This window comes from Tympanuchus pallidicinctus, unplaced genomic scaffold (assembly GCF_026119805.1).
Source record: "Tympanuchus pallidicinctus isolate F22 unplaced genomic scaffold, pur_lepc_1.0 scaffold8, whole genome shotgun sequence".
Taxonomy (NCBI): Eukaryota; Metazoa; Chordata; class Aves; order Galliformes; family Phasianidae; genus Tympanuchus; species Tympanuchus pallidicinctus.
Window position 1 is genome coordinate 24,540,806 of NW_026294802.1, and position 14,433 is coordinate 24,555,238.

Here is a 14,433-nt window from a genome sequence, read left to right on the forward strand (position 1 = left end):
TCACTAACAGGTTAAAGCAGCAAGAAGAGCAAGGCAGCCTGGGTTCTGACTCCAGATAATAGCTCGAGTTCAGCACTTCCCTCAGCTCTTACATCGAGATGCCAACCAGAGCTAAGACGGACTTACGCTGTTTTTGTCTTAGTAGCCAGGTCTATTCCTGAAGCAGGAGGGGCAGGAACCAGCTCATCTCCAGACTATGTTGCTCTAAAGGTCACTCTGCTTTGCACAGGCAGCCTGCAGCGACGCGCAGCCCTGAGAGAAGATGGGCAGGAAATGATTGTTAGCTCAAAGTACCTTTGAAATTCTGTTAAAAGATCAGTAAGAGATGGATCATTCTCACAGACGCATCTCTATCATGGGAGCATTTTCCCTTAGAGGGATCTTGATGGAAGTTTTTTAACCATCTATAATCCCAAGAACTTAGCATTTATGGAGCAGACACAGTGGCCCTGAGGGATCGTTGTTGCAGCCACACTCTGACACCTGCACATCATCTGTCTATTCAGATCATGCCCTGAGGAAAACTTTTGCCCCTACATGCAAACCTAGGAGTTTAAAAGGACTTACTAGCATGGATGTTCTGTCTCCCAGCTCCTGATTGCATTTTTGAATCCATCAATTTACTGTTTGCTAAACCCTGCTGACACATCCAGCTTCAGCTTCATCATTCATTTCCTTGCAGATATACTGGTGGGGTGTTTGTGTGTCTGTGTGCACATCCATCCAACCATCAACTCACTCATCCATTCCATCCATCTATCCAATCTATCAGCCTGTTTTTTGTTGTTGGTTTTTTTTAATACGATAAATACACACGTCATTGAAAAATCATTATACTTTCTGTTGACATCAAAATGAAAAAATACTCAAAGATGTGGATACACTGGGAAACTAAGATTTCAGAATTGGCTGAGATAGAAAGGGTTTTCAATCTTTAGTATAAAAGATTTCTCCAAAGCCTTTGCAGAGTGGCCACCAAGACTTTTCTTCTCATTTTGTATTTTAGAGTATGTTATTTCTTTAATAATGTACCAAAATATTGCTCTACCTACTCCTAAATTAATTCCATCTACGTTTTATGATTTTAAAATAGCAAACACTTATTCATCTTCCTCCCTATTTGCACTAAAATGTATTCCTTCTGTTTGATTAACTCTGACTTATTTATTCGTTTCACCAGTCCCAACCTCATAATCCCAATGCCTTGGTCTACATCCCTGTCTTCAGAAGAAGGAGTATTAAAGCAGTGTACGATTTATGCCAAGTGCTGCTGCATTAGACAGAATGGTCAAGCAGAAGGCCTCCTGCAAACACATTTGTTGTTCTTTCTTTCTGGTTCTGGTTCACAGTCATAAACTTCACCTAATTGCAGGACGTGTTGTAAAATAGGTTGTTGTTATAATGTTTTACCAAGATTATCTTGACTTATGAATACGTTTCCACTGCCAATTTCAATTTGATATAATATAAATGTTTTCAGAAGATTTCCATTCCTCTTCAAGATGACAGTCTGTGGCCTGAGCTTCTTCTCCTCAGACTCGATGATGCTGCTGTGATAATCTCTCTAAAGACAGAACTGTACTTACTGTTTGAAGATGGGAATTTTGATTGAAATAAAGAATATTTCTGTTGCTCTTCTGTTGCTGTTGAGCTGTTACTCATTAGCTCCAGCTAATGCTGCAGGAGCTTCAATGGCCAACATTATGTTGACTTGTGGAATTATACTCTTCCTCTACATATGTGATTTTAAAAATCACCATGTTTTTGCTATCACATCCTTAAGCACATTTGAGCTCATACTATGGCTCAAACAACTCTCATGCTGATCATGTACATCCCATGCACCACACGTTAAAAATATATATATTGATTTTAAGCCATATAACAATTAACTTTAGGTGGTGAAGTTGACCTAGTCAAGTACAGCATCTGCCATTTGGGACAGGGATGATACTCCCTGAGTAATGTACCTGCATTCTGGCAATTAAACCTCTAAAAAGTAGGAAATTAATCATTAAAATGGCAGAAATTCACACTTCTAAAATGTAGGAAGTAGAAAGGTGAAATACATCCACTTCTGGAATGGACCCTTAGCTCTGCCCCGAGGCCTACATGGCAAGCACTGCGTGTGTGAGCAAGCTGCAGTTGCAGACACATTTTGGAGACAAGCCTTGTGAATATTGCATGGAAGTACTTGTTTTAACACCTTCTCTTTACTGTGGCAGAGCACAGGTCCTCAGACACAGAGGAGCTACTCATCGTTGGCTTATTTTCAAACACTTGGGGCCATGTCAGCACAAGGATGTTTACCTGCCTGTGTTCCCCTTGGCACGTGGCTGGCAGTGTGGTCTGGGTGGATGGGATGAGCACCTTGAGCTGCCACTGGGACCCTTTGCTCTGCAGGTGGCTTTCCCATTGCAGTGTGTCCCAGAGCCCCTCGCCACACTGCAGCTGCAGCACCATGTTATGAGATGGCCCAGGAGCTTACTGGGGTGCCAGAAACCCTTTGTTAGGATTGTGGGCCTCATGGCAGGAAGTTCCCAGAGAAGTGAGGCTGAATAGTTGTACAAATCTGTATGATCTCCAGGAGGAGAGGGGCTGTGGCAGACAGCTCTAATGGAATTGGAGCCCCAACTTTCCATCATCCCCTGAGTTATGGGAGCTTTAGTGAAGGAAAAAGAGATTACACTTGCATTGCTGAAGAATATTGTAAAGGTTTATTTAGCAACTGTGTGGAACAAGACTTCAAAGCTACTAAGAATGCCCTGGTGCATCATATCATGATCATTGGCATCACAGGAAAACAACAGAGGAATACAATGCAATTTGCCTCCTAAATGGTTCTTTAGGGGAAAGTAATATCACAGCTTTGCCACCCACGCCATCTTTTCTACTTTGCTAGTAGAAGTAAAAGAGCTAATTTGCCAGGGTTGTGAAAATGTTATTGGTTCATCAGGGACAGATCATTAGTTTGAACACAGCTTGTTGGGGAGGCACATGATACTTCTTCTAAAAAGATTTTTTTTAGGCTTTTTTGCAAGTCTTACGTCCATCTTCCCAGACTGCCACACTAACACTGGTGTTGTTGTCAGACTAACAGCTTTCCAAGGAGACACCTATTTTTTTCTATTCATCATGGAGCCACTGGGATGCAAAGAAGGATGTGAGTTCTACCAAACATTTCACAGTGCCATTCGAAATGACTTTTTAACACATATTTCTAGTCTGATGCTGGAAACATCTCCAAATTAGACTAAGTGAGCCAAAATTATTTTGTTTTGATGTTTGAATGCCACATTTTACAGAATATTTGTAAAACGGGAAAGAAAAAGCAGGAAAGGGGGTAGGAATGGAAATACTTCTGCAGATTTTGAACTTCCAGACACAAAGGTAATTACCAGAGCAGACAGTGGAGATGCACACCTGAAGGAGGCCTGAAGGGCATACTTTGATGGTATGTCAGAATCAGAGGAATATCTGCTTTGTGCTAATTCCTGTCATTGTAGTTGGCTTGCACACAGACTTTAAATGAACTGTTGATTTTAAATGTCAGTTTTGAAAGACATTGTGAATCGTGATCTACATATTAAATAATAACAAACAGAGATGCTTCTATGAAGATTTAAGCCATGAAAAACAGAATTAAAGGTGCTGACTATTCTTACATGAATCACAAATTAGAATATGATTCCTTTTATTGTATACAGTGTGGCCAAGTAAAAGACCTGGCTTGGCCATAATATATTATGACCACACAACCATCTGTACAGTACAGTAGCTCCCAGCAAATCAATCTTAGGTTCTTCTGCCTCCTAATGCTTTGTAATACATTCTTGGTATCTGAAAGGCTGCAAAACATCATTCCTGAATCACCCTCTGGTTCTCCTTCTATCTCTTGAAAAGGTATTCAGACCACTTCTTAGCATCCTATGTGCTAACATCCACAATCCTAATCCAGAGGTCATGTGCTTCTTTTTTTTTCACTTTTTCTTCTGATTAAGTTCCTATACTAGCTGTTCACATATAGTACAAAGACACCACTGAGAAGTACCTGACGAGCAAGGAAAAACATGTAAACAAGAAAACTCTTTAAAGTTTTCTATGAGGATATTCTTAGAAGTATTTAATTTGTTTTGGGTTGCTCATTCAGGACAGTTCAGCAAATCCCAGCATAATGAATACATGAAAGACATGACCCGTGAACTGTTGGATGTCAATGGTGATGAGATAACTGACTATACTTGTGGTTCTGACTGATATTTTGCTTGTCAGGGTGCCAAAGCCTTACTGGAATGAGCTGAAATGGACTGAGTAGCTGTGCTGTGGGATATCTCACAATGACAGTCCTGCTGGAGTTTCATTTCAACTCTTGTGGTTGTTCTTTTTCACATCAGTGGAGAAAGTAAGAACTCCTTTCACAAGAAATTCAGGGAGCTGGATGTTGCACCGAGTCATACCTCTGTGCTTAAGGGGTTGAAGTACTTGATATTTAAAAAACACACTGGGTACTTGTATAATTGAGGGAAAAGAGTGCTTTGAGATGTAATTGTTATGACTTCAGGCCACAGAGTGCAACCCTGTAACTTGCTGTAGGGACATAGGCATAGCTGTTGAAGGACAGCTTCAGCTGAGAGTTAATGCAACACTCAGGCATGCACTAATGGAAAAGGATCAAAAGTAATTATACGTCAGCTAGTTTTATTTAATAAGCATACGTTTAAGATTTTAATGACCAGATTTCAAATCGCAACATTTAAGTAAATGTCAGACTGGGGGGAGATCTGCTGATCAAATCATGGTGGTTCAACCACGGCTACTTATTTTTAACAGTAACTACTTTGGATTTGCTAAATGTTAGTTGTCTTCGTTATTATTCTGAAGACATCTAAAATATGACAAACCTTACTCCTCATTGAAACTATAGTTATACATGCAAACAGGCTGCTGACAATCATATTGACAGTCATATTTTTCTTCTTCTACTATTTGCAGTCTGCAGCCTACGCACTGGTATATTAATTTCATCTATTGGGAAATCTGTCTTCATATCTTAGACTCCATAGCCTCTGCTCAGAACCTTCTTCAACAGCTCAACTCTGAGAGAAATTTTTCCTCCTATTATGTCCTTGAATGCCTGGAAGGCAAAGGGCTGGTTTACGAAACAAGAAAAAGCAGAATGTAGCTTATGTCAGTTCAGCAGAGTGGACAGGAAGCCTTGGCACCAGAGCTGAAAAAGTGGCTATGTCTGGCTTTCAGGGTAAATACAAAGTACATACTAATTATCAGTGAAGACATACCAACTAAAAGGCAATTCTTTCAGCCTTCTCTAATTTGAGTATCTATCATCCAATAAAGACAGACTTAATACTGTAAATCTATCTGGAAGAGTTGCCAACATTTAAATCTGTAGGAGCCAGCTCAAATAATGGCCTTTTTTTTTTGTTGCTGTTTTTAATTTTTCTTTGTGTCTGCTTATTATGGAACAGCAATTGCTGAATCACTTTGAGTCACTATGGCCCTAACACTATGGAAGCAACCAAGGCTTCCCAGCACTAATGGCATACACAACACCTCTTCAGCAGGAGTTTCTGTCTAAGTAATTGTTGTTTACCCAAACGCTTTTTCCTTAACAGACCCCTCTGAAACATATTTCATCTTTGGAGTACTATGAGGGCTTATTACACAGAGGACACCCAAAATCCTTCAGCAGTTGTCTATTAAAGAGAATCGCTGCAGTGAGTAAGCTCTCCATGCATAATTCAGCCTAAAACAGGATCTTCCTATTCTGCTAGTTACTTGACATTTGTATATTTGCAGAGGTAATACACTAACTTCCAGCAAAAGGAATATTTCTCTGACCACACCCCTCGTGCACATATTATTTAAAGAAAGTGTGGTGGTGAAAACCAGACTGTGATTCATTTTACAGCATTTCCAGCACTTCTAAGCAGTCCTCGAAGCATACTCACTGTATAGATGTTGTTTGTAAATAGTCTTTGGCAGTTATAAGTCAAACTAAGTTATCTTAGTTAATGTTTTATTTTCTAAAACTTTGTAAATTTTATATAATATACATAACTAACTCAAATTATTTTAAAATTAACTTTTTGTGTGTGCTTATCTTCCATTTTGCTTTGGTTACCATTCTTTAGAAGTTTTTGGTAGATTTTACCCTTGGGTAAAAACAGAGTTGGAGATAATATATTTTGAATCTGAATTTTCAAGTCTGTTCCTAAGGACTTCATGGACATGCTAGCCTTAGCAAAGCAGCTATCAAATATTACATGAAGACCGGGTGTTTTTATTGTTTATATTAAAACGTTAAAGTTACAGGAAAATAACTTTTATTAGTGGCTAAGTGAAACAGCATTTTAAACTGTCCATCAGTACGGCATTAACACACACTTTTGTCGCCAGACCTCTCTGTTCTGAGCTGGAAGAATCTAGTTAAAGAGAGTTGAGGACTAAATGCACTCGTTGTTGGACTGAAAAGTTCATGCCTTGGGACAGCAGCAAATGACTGCTTAAACTCTAAAAATGTAAGAAGAGTGATTTATAGTCAGTGAAATACGACTTTTTAGGTTACTATTATTTACATATTCACAGTAACTTCTGAAATGTTTTATTGCTTCTAAAGAAACAAAAACTAGCATCTGTCTTCATTTGTTTTAAATGAAGAGTGATTTTTTTCTTTCTGCACACAAGACCATGGTAACTGGCTTATATCCACATGTCACAGACAACATCAAGTGAAAAATGCAATGTTCCAGTTTTTTACCGTGGTTCGATGGCCCAAACGCAAAGAACACAAATGCAGAACTCAGTGCCAGTCATTTGCAGCTGCCAATCTGCTCTGATTGTATTGAATTACTTGGTAATGTAGATGTGACCATGGTGCTAACGTTTGGTAGTGTGGAGCTGATTGCTGTGTATTTAACAGGGACTCTGGTTCTGAGACAGAGCACCGTTCTAAAAGATGTCTGCAGAGCATGAAAAGCTGTGAATAATAATTACTTCTTACAGGGTGGTTGTTCTGTAAGTCTCACTTTATTTTGCTCATATAACCTGCATACAGTCAATGAGATTCTTTGCAGGTTGAGATGGAATGGAAACAGCTTGATTCACTGTCCAGGTGTTTACAGGTGTACAAAAAAACATGAATGTTTAAAATTACCGTAGCAGAAGTCAGCCCATTTGGTTCATTTTGCACTCATGTCATTGGTTTAAATGAGAGCAAAGTGGAGGTTCCTAAGGCTGCCAAACTTCAGGCAGCTGTCCTAGGAGAGCAATCTCCTTTTACACCACAGTCACTGGAAAGAGGAAGATCTTTCCAAGGTCACCTAACTTAGATGACTCAGGCAATGGAAACACTCTCTAATGCACAGCAACAGAACATGGAGGCAAGATAATTAGGACCTCCATAATGTAATAGAGAAAAAAATCATTTAAATGCATTAAAAATATGTAAAATTAGTGATTATTGTACAGCCTGATTTAAAATAAATGTGTTTATTTCATGAGAAACCCATGTGATATATAATTTTGATGTGTTCCAATTTTATCTTGTAGAACCTGAGGAAATTAATCCTGAAGCTTTATAAAATTTACTTTTCAAACTACTTGATAAACAGCAAGCAGAGGAGCACTTATTCCAAAAGTAAAGACCTGCCAAATCTTCCAGCTAGAGCAAAGATAATATATGACTGCAATCTGCTTACTGGGATGTGATAAAGTCATCTGAAAAACATGACACTGGAAACCTCACATTTGGTTTGGATACATACCTTAAACACAATGTAAGAGAAGACATTATTTTTTTCATTTCCTTATTTAACACCCAAGAAATATGAAAATGATTTTAAATTATTGTTCTTTGTTTTCTCCCTCTGGGATAAACAAAGATCACTGACAACAAACCCAGAAGATAATTTACTGTGAGTGCATTTTATAGTCACATATGTATGACACTGGAAGACAAAAATTCTGTTTGAAGAAGGCATCAGATAGAAACAAACAAATGTGGATAATTCAGCTTGCAGACAAGTACCTTTTACTTATGTTTTCATATGTGCATTTATAGGTGTGTAAGAACATCCCATCCTGAAAAACCTATCTTATTGCTGACAGTAATTTGTCTTACTAATAGTTTCTCAGTCTAAGGGTAAGATGGGAAGGAACTGGTGCAGTGCCCAAATGGCAAAAGCCAAAAGCTTTTTGTTTCTGAAGGACTAAAACTTGGCATTATGTAAAATGGCATTTTGGCAGAAGCTCAACTTCTCTCACCTGTATGTGATTTCAGTTTTCCAGCCAGATGAAGATGAACTAAAGGAAAAAGGCTTTCATCCCATTCCGTTGCATTGCATGAGGGCAATGGATACCTGTGGACACAACTGTTTTTGCATCCCTTTGGTAAGATTGATATAAATATCATGGTTTATATAGCATTAATCTCATACCAAGCATTTCACGTACCTCTGCATCAGAATATTTTATTGCAATGACTGACACCCATTCCAGAACGCTCATCTACCTCTTGCACCATCGTCAGCCCTACAGGTATTGAAACACCCAGTCCCACTCTTTATTGCATCTTTTCACCCCTAAAAAAATTATTTTGAATTAGATTCCTTAATAAGTGTATACTTAATACGCAGACATACAAGTATGTGCATACCTACTAGGCCTTATAGGTTTCAATGGGACCGATTACGTTTGCACCTCATTATACTAATATTGTGTGGAAATAAATACTCCACATATTTCTTTACAATCCTGCTTTAACTTTGTTAAAATTAGTAAGTGCAGTCTCTTCAAGGGACCAGGCAAGGAAGACATCCCACAGGCAGCCAGACACTGGGTACTGTGCCCTCAGAGGTGGACCTGGCTCCCAAAAAGCTGGCTCCCAAATTCGCCAGCAGACGAATGCCATTAGATGCAGGTAGATAGATGTGTGAACAGTCAGAACAAGCACAGTAGATTGAACTCTGATCTCTGCCCTGCCTCCAGGACTCGCCTCTCTCATTGCCTTTGGTTTCATGGTTCAGGACCAGCTCATGCCTGCAGTCTGTTCAGTCATAGCTGTGACCCAAGCTATCTGTTTCTGCTCCTGCTCTATCTGCTCCTTCTTCTGGACTTCCATTACGTCCTGCACTTCCGGCAGTCGTAACACTGAAGCTGTGCTCTTGTCAAGGCGCATGAAAGCTCCTGGGTTTTCTGATGCCAAACCCTACCTTCGACTATTTTCTTGTCTTACTCTGTTAAAGTAATGAATGTTGTATGGCTCTGGTTCATAATTTCAGATTGTCTTAATTACATCATTTGGCTCCTGTTTCCACCTAGACTTCAGCCTGGGGCCTCACCAGGAGGCTTGCAACACCCATGTCCCGTCATAACAATCTATGCAGACAGGTGCAAGCAGACAGCAGCTTGTTTCACTGCTGCTCCAAGTTGGGCAAGAACAAGCTAACTTTGATCTAGAAGCTGTATGCTCACATCATCTGAAATGAAGAGCGAGCCTTTTTACTTCCAGACAAGACATATCACCAGCTTGGGGCATAGAAAAAAATGAATCCATCTCTGCCTATACTTGCTCAGTTTTAGATATATCGTGTAAACCAACCATAACTTTTGTAGATGCTCCACTCATTTGCCCAGATGTTGAACATCCCTCATGATATGCAAGGAGATAGAAATCTGCTGTGTGGGTCATAAGGGGCCAAGGCAGAAAAGTTTCTACTAAGCTCGTTTGGCCTGAAAGCTGTTCTTAACTAAGAACATTGTCTTTGTGCCACTCAGCTGAGGCACAGAAACTGTGTTTCAGTGCATTTGGGTAAGAGTTAAAAGCTGCATGGAAAAGGAAGATGGTTGTCCCTGCATCCCATTCTTTGACTTTTTGTGTGTGTGTGTGTGGAGCATTCATTTTCATTTTGAAATGAACCAAAAGCATGGGAGAAGCAAATTGATTTTTGACATTATCAGCCAAACTCTACTCTCAGGTACACTTCTGTGAAGTCTTTGTCTAGACTTTGTTGTCTCTATTCATTTCAATATACTTAATCTGGACTCTTATTAGAAAATATACTTCTGTAAGAAAAACTCCAAATTTTGACATAAAATACTAAAATGTAAGCCTCCTTCCAGTATAGTTACAGTAAGTTCTCACTATCTGATGTTTGATTCATGTGTACAGATGAAACATCAACAGATTTGGAGTATATCACAAAGATGTGCATGAGCTACCTTAAAAATAGTGAGGCTCTGGTAACACTGTACTCAGAGCTGCATAAAGCTCAGTGGGAAAAAACTGAGGACTTTTGCAGCAGGGCTTGAGCTCTATGCTTGTGGAGCTTGTACCCAAATCAGGTAATGCAAGCCTAACAGAGTTATTGTACACTGGAACCTATAAAGGAATTGTTAGATCTAAATGGTGAACAATTTCAGACAGTTTTTAAGGCAAATGAAGATATGTTGACATCCAAATCATTTTAATACCCAAGTGCCTCAATGGGACTGCTCATAAGTGCTGTACAGCGTGAACAACAGTGGTAGGATCTGACCATAAACACTCTCAAGCATGTGATAGAGACAGACTTTTGTGCTTTTGTTTCTAGGTAACTGTGTGTTTTTGTTTAACTCTGTTCTGATTATGGTATGGAGTTCATTTAACACTGTATGGGCAAATGGCATTCTTTATGTTATATTTAGCTGTATCTCTCTATGTATGAGTACCATGTGGGGTAATTACTGCTTTGAGGCCTGATTTTCATCTCCCTACCAAAGCTAAAGTAAAAATCTGTGGGAATGTTGTATAACTAGGGAATGTGATCCCAGCACTGCTATAATATGTTTAATCTGAATAAACAGCCAGGCTGTAAATTGTCTGTGTAGTGTACAACCCCATAATAAGTTAACCTATCATTATGTTTCAGATTATGGAACCTGTACTTTAACTGGAAATCATTTAACTTGTGTAAGTAACTGCAATGCAACTGAAACCAGTGGGACATTTGGGGGAGCTAACATAAACTCACAAAAACAAGTAGGGGCTCCTAAATCTAGCCTTGACTGTTTTAAGTGGATATAAAATAAAACATCTATAGTCTATCTAGCTGGAGCAAGTGGCTAATGTGTCCTATGTATCTATTACCTATGCAATTATTATACTTCCAGAATTAATTGCTGTTAAAACTATATTTTGGGTATAAAATATTAAGAAATTATTTTTTGCATTTATTTATTGCTGCTGCAGAGAAGTGTGTGTTATACAACCTTGAATATGCATGGATATGGTTGCTGGATATTCCTACTTTGTGCAGGCAGCTGCCGGATATCTCTTTGAAGTTCACAGTGTTCTTAAGTATGTGATGCAGAAAAGTAGTGGAAGATTTTGAATTTTTAGTATGGATTAGTTATTTTGCAAAGGAAGAAGACATCAGAAAGGTACTTTAAACTATTATTTCTATAGTATTTGTCTGTCTTCTCCAATCTTATCTAGTGTAAAATGACTAGAGAGCAAGGCCAGGCCCTTGCCTTTCTGAAGCAATCATTTGCCATTTATTTTCTGGAGAGCAGTGATCTGATTTTAGCAAGATCCTAAGATTTGATATTATACACAAGATTATGCAAAATCTAAGTTTCTGAAATACAGGAACCCACAAAATTGTAACACAAACATTTTAGCAGAGCAATCACTGTGCTGTTTTCCAAAAGGCGAGAGTGATTGTGAGTATTCTGAGTGAGCAAGCACTCCTCCCTCAGTCAAATTTCCCACTGCAAAAGAAGATGCAACATTTGGGTCTTTATCTGCAATAGGTTTTTATATCTTTATTAGGGATTCAACTGAAATCTGCAAAGTCTGAAATTGTAAGGACTAGGAGTGGGAAGAAGCTAATTACTGTGATCAAAATTATTTATTCAGCTCGTGAGTTTTAAATACAAAACGAGGTAGGAACTCAAAATTAGGAACTTAAAGTTATTTATTCCATGTAAAATCAAGACTCAGATGCAGAACTACAAATGTTTTAACTTCCTGTTAGTTATTCTACCCATCAGGCTGCAGTCCTAAAAAAAAAAATAATAAAAATGTTAATAATCAGAATAATCAAAACTAATTCAACTTTAAAATTCTAACTGTAAACTATAATTAATAACACAATCAGAAAGCTCATTTTACTTCTATTAATCCAGTTCAAATATTAGCATTTCACAATATATAATTATCTATCCATATGTCTGTCTTAAAATAAGTATAACGCAGAAGTTTTATAGGATCAGCCTTTCTTTATTTCCTTTAGAAGGAAGGAAGGAGCAACAAAATGCACATATATAAACATACAGATCAAGGAATAATTGATGCAACCTGGAGCCAAGTTGGGCTCAGCAATATCAGTGTTTCAGGTCTCAATTAGAGCTTCAAGTAAAAGTATCATCCTATGACTATTTCATAATTACAAGTAGCTATACCAGTATTGCATGTAGGGAAGTGACCATGGCACAAACACGCCTGTGGGGAAGGGGCAGGAGGACACGGAGGACAAACCTCAGAAGTGCCCAGCTGTGCACTGGGATGAGTTTTGGTGGGGGTCCTGGCTTTCTTCACACTGCTGTTGCTATACTCCCAGGACTGAGGATTAAGTGTGCACACCGAAGATGCTTTAAAATGAAGACCGTCAAGAATGAGATTATTTTTATTATTTAGTATGAAAATTATCTGGCCTTACACTCCTTACCATGTTTAAACAAAGTTCTATTTGCCAGTTGTCACATGGAAGGAAAGAGAAATGCTAACAGATACAGCACCTCTGCTCAAAAGACAAAATGGTGTGAAAGAGCCTGGGGAACTGGCTCAGCTGTGCTCACTTGTCTTATTCTAACTAGCAGGTTTATCTTACCTGGGCCAGAACCTAGGAGTAAAGGACACCAAATCACCAAAAAATATCTTTCAACAGGGGAGAAGAATGACAATGCTCACAGCTAGAACTATGGGTAAGATTTCTTATGCTTGTTGGTTCTACTTAATGTCTCCCTGATTCTGAGAAGAGCAAGCCTGTGCTTCCCCAGCCTCAACCATGCACTCCCATGTCTCTGGAAAGCTCCTGTCACCCCTTGGCAAGTCTGTTTGGTTTGCTAGAGCAGCACAAAACTAACCAAGCCAAAAAGTCAGCCAGTGCTGACAATAGACTCTGGTGTCAAACGAATAACACAGTCTGTGGAAAGGTCGAGAATAGTGTCTGTGTCTGGGAGAAGAGAATGGACTGTACAGAGAGCACAGAACTGGCTCTTGCCATGTCTGGATGCCTCAGTTATCCGAAGACTCATCCCCTGTCTCAAAAGAAGAGACTCAGAGAAAATGCTGGGAAGAGATGCTGTCTCTTTCAGGCAGTTGGTAGATTCTGCCATAAATCCAAATTTTCTGGGAAAGAATAAATTTTGAATAAGATCTAGTGAGAATGATCTTTTCATCTTCTTACATGAAGTAACTAAACAGTATTTTGGTGGGAAGAAGCTGGTTTTGAGTTACTTTATGCTTGTACCAGAAAAAAAAGCTTTTCTGGGTCTCTTCTCAGTTGGGCTTTTCAAGTTATAGTGATGTCTGACTGCAGGAGTTGCAGGCCAGTAATCCAATTTAGGAAGGGCTAAGAAAAGTGATTTTGTCAGATGAGGGTTGAAAGTCATAAACCTGACAAACGAGAAGATGTCTGAAAAGATTCTGAAGTGCACAGCTCTACATTCACGATATTGAAATTATAGCTTCTGGAGAACCTTAACGTTATGTAAGAGGTTGCCACAGCTTAACATTACGTCAGACTATTTTATTCAGTTAAGCCATCCTTCTTTAAAACCGACAGGATGATGCAATTTAATTTCTTTGTGGACTTGTGCTACGGAACAATAGGAAGCCACCAGAGGAGTCACTTGATGACATAGAATGAAGTCTTACTAGCAAATCCCTAGCCTGAGGAGTAACCTACAGAAGAAATAACTGTGTAGCAAACACACAGGCCATAAAAAACATAGGGCAAACAAAGCAATGGCAGGAGTCTTTATAAGGATGCTGAACTAGACTACAAAAATGATTTCTGAGCAAGAAAACTGCTTTTGGTTACTTGTTTGTGTGGCACTCAGGGAAAAGGTCTTCAAGAATATTCTTATAAATAAGCATCACTGTACTATCAGCCAGTTGTCTTTCAAAGAAAACAACTTGGTTCTCCATATGATTGCCTGAGTAGGCCAAAGGACAACACCGTTATTTCTGTCACTGACAGAGGTGTGTTACTTATGTCACTATATTGCTAAGACCAGCCCTGATGTGAGCAGGCAGTTATGTCATATGATCTGCTGGCTCATAAAAATGACGTCTGTAGGCACTATGAGCAGCAAGGCATACTTACAGATGTCCAAAATCCAAGTCAAGCCAATCGTTTGGCCTAACAA